This window comes from Eurytemora carolleeae, unplaced genomic scaffold (assembly GCF_000591075.1).
Source record: "Eurytemora carolleeae unplaced genomic scaffold, Eaff_2.0 scaffold235, whole genome shotgun sequence".
Taxonomy (NCBI): Eukaryota; Metazoa; Arthropoda; class Copepoda; order Calanoida; family Temoridae; genus Eurytemora; species Eurytemora carolleeae.
Window position 1 is genome coordinate 98,517 of NW_019396206.1, and position 10,055 is coordinate 108,571.

At 32.6% G+C, this 10,055-nt stretch overlaps 1 long non-coding RNA gene across 1 annotated transcript; it reads right to left on the reverse strand.

Annotated features, from left to right (window-relative positions):
* Positions 1 to 5,970: 5,970 nt before the first annotated feature.
* LOC111698147 (uncharacterized) lies at positions 5,971 to 9,476 on the reverse strand. The gene is made up of 3 exons (XR_002764474.1): positions 8,990 to 9,476; positions 6,617 to 6,685; positions 5,971 to 6,485 (listed from the first exon to the last, which is right to left on the reverse strand). It is a non-coding gene; the product is annotated as an uncharacterized LOC111698147 (long non-coding RNA).
* Positions 9,477 to 10,055: the final 579 nt, after the last annotated feature.

Here is a 10,055-nt window from a genome sequence, read left to right on the forward strand (position 1 = left end):
CACTCGTTTTGAACTTTTAGAAAACGAATAGCGAACGTTTTTGAAAACGATCGTTTTTATTAAATCGATTTGCGACCGTTTTTTATACGATTGTTTTAAAAAACGATCGTTTTTGAAAAAAAACTTTATTGACAATTATGTTAACGATCGTTAACGAAGGGTCGTCGTTAACGATCATTAACGAGGGTCGTCGTTAACGATCGTTAACAAAACGACAAACTTTATCAAAACGGTCGTTTTTGGAAAAAAATACATGCAACTTTATTGAATGTCGTCTTACATGAAGTTTAACAGTTGTGTGGGAGTTAAAACTCCTTGATATTTTCTCTTGAGAACTACTCAATGATAAGTACAGATGCCCTCCAGGTCGGTTTCCTCTCTTTGTTAACGATCATTAACGAAGGAGTCGCCATTAACGATCGTTAACAAAGGGTTGTCATTAACAATCGTTAACAAAGGTTGTCGTTAACGATCGTTAACAAAGGGTTGTCGTTAACGTTCGTTAATAAAGGATCGTCGTTAACAATCGTTAACGAAACAACGAATTTTATAATTTAATAATACTATAACTAAAAGTATATAGTCAGTAGGACTTAGTCCTGAAGATGGATAGGATTGGCTCGAACCGTGCATCCTGATCAACACTGCTATGGTCGGCAGCTCCCAGCTTATCATGGCCCACAACTGGTTTTCAAAACTCAAAATTCCAAACTCGATAGCAGAAAAATTATTGAATTGTTCCTTTTTAACAAACTTTCCTAAAATGATCATCCTAGGTTTTAATGAGGCTCGTACTTCGATTGGAGTTATTTAAAAAAATTAGAGGAATGGAACTTTGGTTAGATTATTCAAGTAAATATAAAATTAATAATTTAAATTACATAGTTTTAGTTAAAACAGCCAAAATTAGCAATGTATCCTGTATAATTTATAAAGTTGTAAAGATTGAAGAGTGTTAGAGTGGCCGAAACGGAATCCCCTGAAATAGTGTTGTTTTAATTTGTAATTTAAAATTTTAAATCTAAAAAATGTGCTTCCTCAAAGGGGCACTGGACCCTTTTAAGCATGGGTCCAGTGCCCCTTGGCACTAGACCCATGCAGGGTTTTATTTTGCTGATAAAGTTTATGTATTTAAAAGAAAAAAGAAAGAAAGAAAGAAAGAATCCATGTCAACCACTCCCACCCACCAAATCATATATAAAAATTACCCGTAATTCAAGTTACTCCAATGAATCCTTTGATTGTTTTTAAGTGGTTTCCTTGGTGTATTTATTCAAAAGTTTAGTTTTTGACGCATTTGTTTTACTGTAAATATCATTTGTTCTAGTTTTTGTCCGGAAACTTCCATGGGCTGATAGTACTTCTCTGGGTCTATATCGCATGCTTTGAATGTTTTTAATATGTATTCATGTCTTCTTGAAATACTGTTATAAGTAGTTTTAGATAAGAACCTTTTTACTTCTTTGTTGTTTCTTGTTTTAAATTTCTCCATTTTCTTTATTTGGTGATTTTTAAAGCCTTTCGATTTTAATATGGTGTATACGACCTTGAATTGGTTTTGTATTTCATTCCGAGTACTGCAATGAGTTCTGACAGTTCTAAAATAACCTAGTCCCGCCATTTGTTTGAACCGGCGATGGTGTGTATTTGAGTTTGGTGGTATTATATTATATTTATTTTGGCCTTTCCGGAGCACAGTTGTATAGGGTGTTTGAGTTGCCGGGTTGTTATAAATTCTTATATTTAGAAATTTTCCATGGATTACTTTTGATTCTATATTAAAAATTATGCATGGGGGATACCCTGATCCAAAAATTTGCATGGCTTGAAACAACTCTAGATCAGTTCCAGTAATGTGTATGGACATGTCGTCTCTAAAACGCAAATATCTTAGAATATTTTTTAACAAATTTTTCCTTGCTAAAGGAATTGAGTCTTTGTCACAAACTCTGCTTTTCTAAACCCTATATCTTTGGATTCCAATGTCGTAGACCTTAGATATTTCAAACTATGAATTCTATTAGATCAAATAATGTAAGTTTGAAATATCAAAGATTTGGGACATTGGAATCCAAAGATATAGGGATTATGAATTCAAAGTTTGTGGCAAAGACTCAATTCCTTTGCGAACATTTTAATCTCATATATCCTAAGAATAATTTCGCTACCTCTTGCCGCTGAACAGTCTCCCATTGAAAAGCCCTTTAAGGTTTTAAATAAACCTTTTTTCCTTAAAGTATGAGTGTGTCATTATGTTATCAATAAAAGTTTTATGTACTTAAAAGTTGACTCATGTAATTTAGCGTAACAGCATGCTTTTTCCACACATTCAGTTAACAAATTTTTATTACAGTTTGAATATAGGTCACTGAAATCCCCTTCTGATTCAATTGATCTGCCCCATAGTCCTGTTTTTGAATTTTTAATCCTTTCCATGGCTTCATTTACACCCGTTACTGATGGTGAAAGCATTCCAAATCGGGATTGAAAAGTTTCCTCAATATGAAAAAGTAAGTGATTGAAAATTTTATCAAGAACTTTTTGAATTATTTTTATCGGATCTTTCATGGAGCTCTTAATCCCTCGTGAAGTTAAGTTTTTAATATTTTGATAGATAATTGCTTTTAACTTTAGAACTTTTGGTTGTAATCTTAATACACCTATTTCTGATGTTTGTTCATTCCAGATAAAGTCTTTGTTCAAAACGATTTTAGAAAGCTCTTTAGGAAGGTTTACTTTGGCGTCATTAATGAAGTTCATAATATTTGCAAGATACCAGTTTTCGGTAATATTGACCGCTCCAAAATGTTGTTGGATATTTATTTTTGTATACTGATCTAGTAAATCCGTTTTGTATAGACATACATATCCGACATTTTTATCCGCTTCAACAATTATTCTATCGTCACTTAACTCAAAGGCCTTCTCGAAAATTTTATAGTTAGGAAGTGATGTATTTTGACAGTTTTACAGTTGTGTTTTAAATAATTCTTTAACTTCATTGTAGATTCTTCGGAATTTATTCAAAAACTTTTCAAGTTTAGAGTTTCTGGTTCGTTTTACATATTTGACCATTTTGTTCAAATCTTTATTTATATTTTTTGAGGATAATGAAATTTCTAACTTAAATTCTGATTTCATGTAATTTCTCAATAAATTTGCTATTTCTTGTTCAAACAATTTTAATTCTTTCCCTTTGTTGAGTTTTAAAAACGGGCTGTACTTTTTACCAAGGTTTAATTTTTCCCTTAAATCCTTAGAAACTGGAGCATTTGTAAGATTAAAAAAACAATCACCTCTTAAGGATTTTTTATCTCTAAAATTTCTTTCGTTACATATTCCGCTAAATGTTTTTCTAGTTCTTTAAATAGAATCGTTGATATTCTTTCCAGTAAAGTTTTTATTCCATTTTTCATTTTATATTTCAAGATTTTTGAATCTGTGCTGTCTATTATTTCTAGTACTCTGCTTTTAATATCAAAATTCAAGTTTTCATTATCTATGTTTTGCAACCAGTTTACAAGGTTTTGATTAAAAGATTCCCCAGAAGAAAGTTTAAACAATTTTCCGTTATCATAGAGAACATTACTTGCTTTGATTATTTCATTGATGAGATTTGAAATCCTTAATCCTAGATTTTTAATAGCCACTTGTGTTACCTTAGATACTGATTTTAAATTTAGGATAACGAAAATAATCTGAATTATTTCTTGCATGTTGTCTGAAAAACAAATTATTATAAATCAAAATTAAAAATAAATTCATTTATTTTGCAACAAAAACAACATTTTAAACATTCAATAATAAAAAAGAAAATTAAGTTTAAATTGAGAATAAATATTCTGAATATTATTTATACTAACATGGTGACAAATCTAATGGATATAAACATATATTATGAACCTGATAATATTTAGAATCTGATAATATTTTAAGAAACCTTCACCATTATTCAATTCAGATAATTTCAAAAATTTAAGGAAAAACCGTAAAATTATAAACTGCTGCCGATTCTACTGGATATATCTTGCATATTTTGAACCAGACTTAAATTACAATTATTGCCGAGTCTCTGGTAACTAAAAATATTAAATGCAATTAACACATTAAAGCTTATTCTGAACTTAAAGCCATTCTTTTAGATGAACGGGTTGAGACACGGTTTAATGATGTATCAGTGTCGCTATCTATTGGTCTCTTTCTTCTGGTTTCTGTAGTGAAAGATGGGCTACGGGTTGAATTTCTGGTACTCGGTGTTAGTGATCTTTAGGATCCAAATGAAGAGGTGCTTAAAGCCAGATTATCATCGATCTCCTTTAAATACTTGTCCATCCTTGTTTGTGATCTGTCATCCTTGAACTTTGATTTAGTTTTTGAAGAATGCTCGGTTTTCTTAGAGACTGGCTTTCTATCTACAGATTGTGAGAATCTCTCTGAGAATTTCTCTATCTGTTCTCCGGGTCTTCATATCTTCGTGTTACCATTACTGTAGCAAAGCTTCGAGCTCTTGGGGGTATCTTTACTGACCATTCTGATGTGGAAGGTATTTTATTTGAGGTTTTCATGAATACCTCATAGTTCCAGAAAACCATGTACTTATAAAAACGATCGTTTTGAAAAACAATCGTTTTAAAAACGAGCGTTTTAGAAACGACCATTTTTGAAAAACGAAATTTTTTTGTTATCGTTTTCATAACACAGTAGGTTATATGGGGAGAGTGGTGGTTCAGGAAAATTTAGTTTGCACCATAAACCCCTTATTTAAGTCAAATAAGGTTCAGTTGCTTAAAATACTAACCCACTAATGGCTGCCGTCTTCTTTAGCCAAAATAGCCATGGGGTGGGACTTTTCTCTCAATTTTTTTGCATGAAGGCCAAAATTGTGATCTAGTTTTTAATCAAAAATCAAAGTGGGGGAAAATAATTTTTCCTTGAATTTTTCCTGCATTTTTCAGACATTTTTTCAAAAGCTTTGTGTTAGGTCCATGTGGGGTGTCTAAAGTTATTAACATTGTATTGGGAAACTCAATTCTGGACTCTAATGCATTTTCCCCTCTCCTTATATCATATCCCCCCCCTCTTTTTCCGCATTTTCCTCCTCCTAAAGGCCAAAGAAGCCTTCTGACTTTATTCCTAGAGATTTCTGTCTGATTTTTTTGCATGCAGGCCTGAATTGTGATCTAGTATTTGAATCAAAAACCAAAGTGGGGGGAAAAATACTTTTTCTCTTGTTTTTCAGGCCTTTTTTCAAAAACTTTTTAGTTCAATAACCTATTTTTTTCAAAGTTTACAAATGTTTATATAATAATCCTTTATTAAGTAAGTTAAATGTAAGTTAATAATGCAGATAAGTTATTATCATATTTGTTAAGAATGGTTTTCTTAGTTATAGATATGTTTAATCTTTTGAATAGTTATATGTATATCATGATTTGTATCAAATGGTAATAAATCCAATATTTTTTTTTTAAATTGGAAATCCACAAAGGGTAAAAGCGAACATATTACATTCAAGGTGAATGGTATAAGGAGAGGGGAAAATGCAATATAGAGTCCAGAATTGACTTTACTGTCCCAAAGTTAGTGACTTTAGACACCCCACACGAACCTATCACAAAGTTTAAAAAAAATATCTGAAAAATGCGTGAAAAAAGGGGGAAAAATATTTTTCCTACATTCTGCTGTTTGATTCAAGAGAAATCTCTAGTAATAAAGTTGGAAGGCTTCTTTGACCTTTAGTAGGGGGAAAATGCTGGAAAGGGGGGGAATGGTATAAGGAGAGTAGGACATAGATTATAGAGTCCAGAATTGAGTTTCCCAACCCAATGTTGATGACTTTAGACACCCCACATAGACCTAACACAAAGTTTTTAAAAAAAAACACGGGAAAAATTAAGGAAAAATTATTTTTCCCCCACTTTGGTTTTTTATTAAAAAACTAGATCACAATTCAGGCCTGCAAGCAAAAAATCAGAGAGAAATCTCTAAAACAAAGTCAGAAGCCCCCCCCCACCCTTTGTACGGAAATGTGGACATTCCCCTTTGCTAAATTTTATTACAATATCAAGTTATTAAGCAAAAAAAATGCAAAAGCAAAAAAGGTTCAAAATATAATAAATTAGACATTAATGAAAAGCCCAATTAGAACAAAATGACTACAGCAAGATTAGGCCATTTAAGGGATTTACTATATTAATTCATGGAAAATGTTATGACCAGTAAAAGTATATTGTAGTAATTTTTAATCAAATCAAGCTACTTTACACAAGGTTTAAAAATAAAAATATAACGTATAAATGCCAAAAATATATGAGTATCTTTGATTTATGCTAGGCTTTTTAATTCAACCCTGGGAAGGTAAAATGGGTCAGAGAATTACTGACCCCTCTGAATACGCTACTCTTTGATGTTTTTGATAATTGTTAGAAAATATACCTTGTAAAATTTGTCAGCTTCACTTGCTAACTGATTATCCTGGCAAATTCCTGAATATTTATAGTAGTTTCTCTTGTGTTATCTTGAATAAGAGTNTTAATTTGGGGTATTCATTTACGTAAACCAAGTGTTTCCCCCCCACCCCTCTCTACTGCATTCTGTGGTTTTCTCTATAACTTACCCCTATCTCAAAATGAAGAAGGACCCGCCTCCACCCCTTTTTTGGTTTTCTCCAGAACTTCTTAACTTTCTTTAAGAAAAAAGTTTATGTTATATTTCAACGCATATTGTAGGGTGGAGGAAAGTCTGGTCGGTGATTCAAACAAAAACAAAAATAGTCCATGGTTTGTTTTATTAATTGAGCTACAGAGCTAAAAGAAAATTTCTTTGGAAAGCCCTTAAAATTAGATTTGGAAACATATTCTTAAATTAATATCTGTGTTGAAACATAATTTTTTTAAAAATGTTTAAGGAATTTTTGAGCTTTTTAAAACCTCCCCTAGCTCCCTTTATGACCTTAAATTTACGAAAATACCAGGTCTTAACAACAATCCAATTATTGGCTTTCGGACATAATTAAAAAACATATTCATTACTTTATTTCTATTTATTCAACTTAAGTAATTGATCCAATACTGGAGTTCCCATACTAAGAGAATAAATCCAGAAATGGATTTCCCTTATTTACTGACACCATTAAGCTAAAAGGCTAAAAGAATATTAAGTGACAACTGTTTTCCAGGATTTATTTTTCAATTTTGTTGTTCAGTAAACCTTCCAGTTAGGGGGTCAAGTGAGGTCTCGCACAAAATTTTGACCTGATCAATTCAGCAGTTTTGACGTTTATTGGATACAAAGGGACAAACAACCAAACAGACAACCAGGCAAGTCCCTGATTGAATGGTCCTGTGTAACATGCATGAGATACCCACAGAAGCACTGAACGATATTACAGAATGAGACAGACTTAGGAATGAAGACCCAGCCAAACAAAGACTTCCAGACCTGAACAGAGATATATACAGAAGATCAACACACTAACAACAAAAACGGAAAGAACAAAGAACATAGTTTTTTTGAGTTAGGTTGACAGTTACTGTCAACCTAACTCAAAAAAACTATGGACAACAATCAAAAATCTCAATAGTGCACCTAAACAATCAGACAACAAAGATATCAAATTTAGCAACACGATGAACAACACTTCAAAAAAGTTAGCAAAAAACTTTAACCCCCATTAAACCCTGAATTCTAAAAAAAAACCTTCCCAATAATCCAGAACCATTCTACATAACCTACAGAAATCACCATCAGATCCAAAAGTAGTGATTACATCAACACAAGTCTCAGAAGAATCCAAAAATTCAAAAGCACTAGGTCCAGACAAATTATCCCTCCTTATTCTGAAACATCTAGACCCATTTGGAATCCTTTTCCTCACTAAAATATACAACAACTGTGTAAATACTGCCACCATTCCTGCCCTCTGGAAAACAGGACACATTATCCCACTTTTGAAACCAGGCAAACCTGATAATCAAGGATCCTTCTACCTACCGATATCCTTATTATCTCCCTAGCCAAGATACATGAGAAAACCCTTCTCGAAATCCTGAAATAACAGACTTGGTGAACCTTGCTAGACCCCAACATGGTTTCCAGAAAGGACATTTGACCACCACTGCACTACAGAATATTAGTAACCACAAAACAAAAGTACTCAACACTAAGAAACCAGTGAACCGAAGTAAACCGAACATTAGCAATTGATCTGTCAAGAGCTTTTGACACAGTAGACCATGATATTCTGCTTGGTGATGTCAATGATCTCCAACTTAATGGGCATATTAGATGGTTTCTCTGTGCCTATTTAAGAGGCCGTCAGACCTACGTTAAATTTCAAGGCTTAAAGTCTAGATTTAGATAAATGCAACAAGGAGTTCTCCAGGGGGGGGGAGTTTTATCTCCTTAGCTTTATCCTTGCTTCTATGTTTGTAGCAAATATACCTGGTCTCCAACAGGTAGAATGAGCACACTCTGTAGGTGGTACTATGGAGGGTCAGTTCAAATTAAGTTTACAGTCCCATTAAAAACAATATAAACTCAGTTGCCAACCTGTATTGACCTAGGTCCCAGTATTGTTTACTTACAAATAAACATTACAAGATTGCTTGAAATAATGAAGACTTGTTCAGCTATAGATAAGGGTATATAATTATGCACTATGTATGTTTGCCAGTTTCTTTCGAATTAGGGTTACGCAAATTAGGTGTTTATTACGTAAAGGAAAAAAGTCTAGATGCATGTAATTAAGGCGTAGTTACGTGGAATTACTTTATACGAAACCATTTCATAATTACTAAAGTACCAGATTAATTATTCAGGCTCTGTTTACCTTATATTTTAAAATATGTTTGTAGTTCTTCATATAGTTTTTGAATTTAAGTGAGGGATGAAATATGTATCCCTTATTCTTTACGTTGTATATAGTGAGGCAGGAAAACCTGACGCTAAAGCAAGGGGCCCGTGTATACAGGGTTCCAGGGGCATTCACCTGGTATTTTGGAGGGATCAGGGAATCTCGAGAGGGGTGAGCTGGTCAACCAGTACAGAAACTAGAGTTAGTTGACGATGACCTTTCAAACCAAGGAGTGAAGAAAGACTGAAGAGTTGGTTAAAATTTTATTGTAGCTCAAGTTCCCTATCATCTTCATATCGATATTTGTTTGCTATCTTTTAATTATTAATAAATTATTTGTAATGTACATCGCTTAATATCTGGATCGGGATGAACATTATTTAGTCCTTATGAATATAAGGTTGTTAAATTTCTCTCATATAATACACTATGTAAGCATGGCACTTTTTCTGTTTTAATTATCTTTCTCCTTTCTAGTTATTTTGAGACAGACACAAAAACTAAAAAGTACTGAAAAAGTAATGGGATTTTGGATTATGATTAAACACATAGATAAAATAAATTGTTGGCCCTTTCCTCCTTAAAGGGACCGTTCACTTATTTGGGTAATTTCAGGGTAAACTAAACAGCCTATTCGCTCTTGATTGGTAATAGTCTTACTTTTCAAAGACAACTGTGGCCGGAAAAAAGCCGATTTTTCGTTCAGAATTCGAGCGGAAAGGGGCGTTCCCTCTCTATAGACACTAATTGATGTTTTTTTCAGTATGAATTGAATCAAAATAAATTTTGAATATAAAATTAAAGTGTAGTACCTAATCGTTAATTGTAAATGTCATTATTTTTTAATTTTTGTTGTTTTTTAACTGTCTATTTCTAAAATAACACTATTTTATCGCATTCAAAATTTTGTATTGCCTGTGTAAAAAGCTGAATTGAACGCGGCATGACAAATGAAAAGTTGTGCACATACGCGAACAAAATCTACAAAATCTACGAACCAAAATACGAGTAATGATTAATTGATTGTCGTAGAGACGTCGTCTTTGTATACATATTTTAGCGTAAATTTCTTGCTAACTCAAATATCAAAAGTTTTTTAGTACATAATAACGAACACATAATGACATTAAAATATAATAAATTTAAGTGTTATTGGGCTACTGTTACTGAAAAAAACATCAAATAGTGTCTACAGAGAGGG